Below are 6,068 nucleotides of genomic sequence, written 5' to 3'. Positions count from 1 at the left end.
ATCTCTCCAACTCTGAGTTACGATGTCGCCAAACGAGCGGATCTCCCTCCGATATGCCCACCTTGAGGTGGGCAATATCGGGCAGATCCGATCGTGGGCCCTAGGGCCCAACGATCGGATCCTAGCATTCTCAAACGGGCGGTCGGATCGCGGGACCGCATCAACGAACAGATGCGGCCGCGATCCGACGGGATTTTTAAACCCATCCGATCGAGATCTGGCCGACTTTCGGCCAGATCTCGATCGGGGAAGCCCGTCGGGGGCCCCCATACACGGGCCAATAAGCTGCCGACACAGTCTGTCGGCAGCTTTTATCGGCCCGTGTATGGCCACCTTTAGTCAGCGACTTTAAGGGGGTGGGGGGGGGGGGCCGCACATGGGACATAACTGTTCGGAAGTTGGGTTCTGGCAATTGTTAGACATCCAGCCATTCTAGCCTTTATACATTACAATTTTGGCTAACTAATTACAGGTATATTATAACCATTTTTATTTTGCATAGCATATCTATTTACCCAGTTTTATTTTTACTCTGAACTGTTCCTTTAAGTGGTTTACAAATGAGAATAGCACCGGTACTTCAGTACTCAAAACATTCTTGAAAATTAATTCTCTTCTAAACAGTAACTTTTGTTCCCGCCAGTCTTCGTCTTGACCTTGGAGACGGTTCCTCTTCACAGGTCTCCGAAAAATCAGGCAAAATTAGAATTTCAGCACAAAGTAATACTGCTAGATAGCATTTTATGGGCTGTATTTTAACTTGTATTTTACTTTCTCTGCTAGTTATGTGCAACAAGAACATACAACAGTTGCAGATACTCTTTAGTGTATTTTGTTACCTATAAATTCAAACTGCACATTACAATACTGTGTGTAAGGAAGCTGTAGGATATTGCTGTTTTACAGTCCAATGACAGCAAATTCTAATAGATTTCCCATAACGTAAAACCATTTTTACCACTTGAAGCCTAGTCTCGCTTCTTGTCAGTGCAAAAATGTATTCCTGCCTTTTACACCATCAATGTGCCTTACATCCCATGATCATTGTTGTTGTTCTTATCATGATGATTGTACAACAAATGTGCCTTCCCAATATTCATATATATATTCCTATGTATATTTTTTTTTATTTTAATATCTGTATTAAAATCGATAAAACAAGTTTTCTGGTTATTTCAAAAATGTGCACTATACTTATCTGCTTATCTTCATTAAATGTGAAGAGCCTTAATTTACAGAAACCTTATTTTACTCATATCATTTGTGTAATCTGATCTTATCTACAAAAGCAGCTGTGGGTGCACAGGAAATCACTTAATCATGAGGAAATATACTGTTTCTGACACAGGCCTGTTTGTGCTGTGAGCAAAACTAGCGGTAAGTACTAATTGGTCTCATTGCTCTCATTACATAGCAATACCGGCTTCTACTTCTTGGGAGTGTTTCTGCTCACATTTTGCTGAATAGAAAAATTTACAAAAAGTCTCAAACATTCTCCCCATTCCATAATACTCCCAAGATTAAGAACATGCCCCTTAGTGCTCATTCCAGGAGCACTTGCACCCTCTGCATGCCATACTCTGCGCTGAGTGCTTGTATCAGGACAGAATGGTGTTCAACTATTCAAAGCAGCCACATTCATTTGCACATACTAATACATTTGTGTGCATTGATGTGTGCTAGAACACTTTCCTAGCAGTCAGGAAAATGTATCCTAAGGGTAGGGACACACTGGGCGATTTGGGGAGATTTAGTCGCCTGGCAACTAATCGCAGCGACTCTTCTCCCCGAATGCCTCCCCTCACTCTGCGCCTGGATAAAATGAAAAGTCGCCGGCGCTAATCACACACGGCGATTCGTTTTCCGAAATCGCCCGAAGTTGCCTCACGAGGAAACTTCGGGTGACTTCGGAAAACGAATCGCCGCGTGTGATTAGCGCAGACGATTTTTCATTTTAGCCAGGCGCAGAGCGAGGGGAGGCATTCGGGGAAGATTGGTCGTGGAAAGTCGCGGCGATTAGTCGCCAGGCGACTAAATCTCCCCAAATCGCCCAGTGTGTCCCTACCCTAAGCATCTGTATGAATACATGCAGATGCTGAAGAGGAATTCAGGCCAAAGGGTTTTAATGAATTTTGGATTCAAGCACCTCCTTTCAATCCCTCTTTTTGGTCATAATAACAAGTTTACAAACATACAAATATCAAAGGCTATTCTGATACTAAGCTCTATAGTTAGTATAGGTATGGGTATATAGAATTTAATTAAAAGTAGGGATGGGTGTATGTATGGATGCTGGGTTTTCATTTGGAGGGGTTGAACTTGATGGACTTTGTCTTTTTTTCAACCCTATGTAACTATGTAAATGCAGGAAATGCAAAGGCCAGGGTAAATTGTGGGTGAAAAACAGGACAAAAGGCATTGGTGCCTCCACAACCGTCTCTGACTTTAATGGGTCAAGTTCAGGCTGTAGAAACAACAGGCATGAAAGCATTACAGGTGTGGGTTGGGAAAGGGCAGCCCAAATGTCCAAACCATATATTGGTAATGAAAACATACCATCACCTAGTTATAGATGCAAGAGTATCCAGGTCAACAAATCAAATATAAAGCTCCTCTAGGTTTGCTACCTTTCCATTAATATTAATGAACTTGATGCAGATGGTTGGTTTAAAAAAACGAATTTAGAGGCTGTCCAATTAGGTACATTAGGCAGCTATGGCATGGTAGTAATTGTGATAAAGGAATTTTAGGGTATGTTACTACCACCCTTCTTAGAGTAAAAAATCAAAAGGAGCAGTAAAAAATTAATTTGCTACTGCTCAAGTATAAACAATTCAGTGGGTTGAGGTTAATACAACAGTAGAGAACATTGCACCTTTTATTTCATTACCCCAAAAAGAGTGATTTTGTGCAGAAAGCATTTCTAGGAATCGAAGAATTGTGGAGGTTTATGGAAACGGACTTACTATTTCCCAACAGTGACATGTGGCACAAGTCCAGGTTCAATTTTAAAATCACAAACAAAATCTGAAAGTCGAATGTTGAGCGAATGTATTGCGCATCTCAAAGGGACTACGTTGCAGTGTCACTATGTAAGAATGGAAGTGCGGGTGATCTGATTTCTTTATTGTAAATGAAAAATTTGAAAAGTCTGCTTAGCAGGTATTACACCTTTAATGCCAGTAGTTTTGCTTTAAAATCAATAGTTCCATATTCAAACTTCCTAGTTTTGTAAATAATACTGCAGCAGACTGGTGTCACAGTCCGTTGGCTTTTTATAGGTGACTAAGCTTTGCCAACTCACTGTGAGTAGTATAATCTAAACAAGACAGGGTATAGCAAATAACTCATGACTGCTACAAACTTTAACCATATTTGAGAAAAACACAATTTCTACTTTGTGTCGAGTGCATGAAACTTCCTTGTCTTTATAAATGCTTTACTGCTTTGCTGCTAAACACCAGTGCTGGGGGTGTTCTAGGTTAGATTATATTCCCATGCATTGCCTTGCAAGGAGTGTATATAATATATGTTAACCCCTTCTTTTTACATGAGGTTTAGTTTTACTAATGAGATTTATTTTTACTGTTTAATCCCTTGTTACAGGTAGGAGCTTTCTAATGATCCCTGTCTTCATAAAGAGGAGCGTTTGTTAGCTGTTCTGATATCACTATCATTAAGCAAGTGATAACACAATATTTTATGACTAAACATCACCTCTTGTGTATATTGGGCGCACATAGCTTTTTGCTATAGCAAGTCTTCCAGCTGCTCAGGCTTCTGCATAGCACATTGCACTGTTGAGTTACTATAGTGTTACCATTGGCTTCATGGGAAAATAAACACCAACTGTATGTTTGCTGTAACCATAAAATCATCAGGACACGCACCTCTAGGAAGCAAATAAGAGCCAATAGATGTTAACTCTCTGTGTGCTGGTATTTTGAAAGTATAATCTTGTTTAGAGAAGAACTTAATTGCAGTTATATGCAAATAATTTGCACTGCAACAATCATGACAGTGGTGTGGCTCACACTTCAGAAGTAAGTTAGGTAGATTTGTATATTTCAATATTGGCATTATATACCGATATAACGTGAAGTTATCCAGAAACTGTAACTGTTTTTGGAACATCCTCAGCAAATATAGGATTCCGTTTTTCTCTGTTTATGTGGTTTTTGAATGATCAACCTGATCTGTTTTTCTAGTTTAAAAATGAATGATAATAGTATTTCCAGTGCAACATATAAGTTATATTTTAATTTTGGCATTATATACCAATATAACGTGAAGTTATCCAATTAAGAAACTGTAACTGTCTCTGGAACATCCTCAGCAAATACAGGATTCAGGTTTTCTCTTTTTATGTGGTTTTTGAATGATCAACCTGATTTGTTTTTCTAGTTTAAAAATGAATGATAATAGTATTTCCAGTGGAAAAGATTGAAAGGGGCCTGGTGCTATAATTGCTTTTCCATAACATTATGAACAAATGAAAATATACTTTGGGGTTTTCTCAGAACCTAGCAAAGTGTTTATACAGGTATGGGACCTGTTCTCCAGAATGCTCAAGGTGTTTTCTGGATAACGGATCTTTCAGTAATTTGGTTCATCATGCCTTAAGTCTACTAGAAAACCATGTAAACATAAAATATATCCAATAGGCTGGTGTTACTTCCAATAAGTATTAATTATATCTTAGTTTGGATTAATTTACTCTTTTTTTACTACTTAGAAAAAGGAAAAAACAGAAATCTGTGGGAGATTCCATAATTTGGAGCTTTCTGTATAATGGTTTCTGGATAGCGGATCTCATATAAACTATAGACGTGTTTCTGAATCAAACACCCCAGTTTTACCAGTGTGGGCAACAGTACATTATAATGTAATTGCTTTAAAACATATTTCAGTGTTACTTTCCCTTAAAGGAGAAGGAAAGGCCAAAAGTTTGCAACTTTGGGCGACTATTGAAAACGCATGGCTGCATGTGCTTTAGCGTAGGCGACTTTTCATTGTAGCCTATGGGAAAACACGCTGAGGCAGTTTGGGGAGATTGTCGCTCAGAAGACGAGGCGATTAGTCGGCAGGCGACAAAATCTCTCAGAATCTCCTCGTGTGGCCTTACCCTTACTGTAGTAGCTATGAGCAAAACATGCCATGTGCCATAGCCTTTCAAGTAAAGGGACAGATATATCTCTTCACTTACAATAAATCATTAATTTTAAAAGCATGATAAGAGAGGTCAGAAATTCCAACAGGAAAAACAGGGTGTGGACTGATAAGATGCCTTTTGTAGGCCTGTCAGTTTCTATGATAGACTGTAAATACACTGTGGATTCATGACAAACAGTCCATAGAGTAATCCTCAAGCATGACCGAAAAGTCAATTCTGTTGTTTGCTTAGCCATACGTTTATATCCAGAGAATTTGGGAAATAATCTAGAGTAATTAATGAAAACCATGGGGTATAGTGTCCCTTAGGTGAATATAATGCAACAAAAAAAATGTTTAGAAATCTGCTTAAACAGTTACATTATTTGCTTAATGCCCTTCGTTATTCGCCATTTCTTTTATCAACCATACAGGTAGGTTTTACCCAAAAATATACTTTTGACATCAGTTTAATATCTTTCTCATAAATTGTTAGAATGTTTATGAGGCTCATCTGTCTATACTTTTATTCAGAACAAAAGGTTATATGATTATAATATTTTTACTTTTTCATTGAAAGAACAGACTCTACAGAAAGTCCTGTATCCAAGTGAGATGTGCCACGTGGCTGGTATTTTAACGGTGTGGCAGGTAAAAGAAAGGATAAACTTGAGACCAATGTTTTACAGGCATTGCACCTATTATCCAGAATGCTCCAGACCTGGAATTTTCCAGATAAGAATTTGTAATTTGGATTTCCAGACATTAAGGCTACTCAAAATTATTTGAAACATTAAATATACCCAATAGGATTGGTTTGTCCTGAATGCGGATTAATTATATTTTAGTTGGGATCAAGTACTAGGTATTGTTTTATTACTACATGGAAAAAGAAAATCACTTTTACAAATCTGAAT

This window comes from Xenopus laevis, chromosome 8L (assembly GCF_017654675.1).
Source record: "Xenopus laevis strain J_2021 chromosome 8L, Xenopus_laevis_v10.1, whole genome shotgun sequence".
Taxonomy (NCBI): Eukaryota; Metazoa; Chordata; class Amphibia; order Anura; family Pipidae; genus Xenopus; species Xenopus laevis.
Note: the sequence above shows the minus strand (reverse complement) of the source record.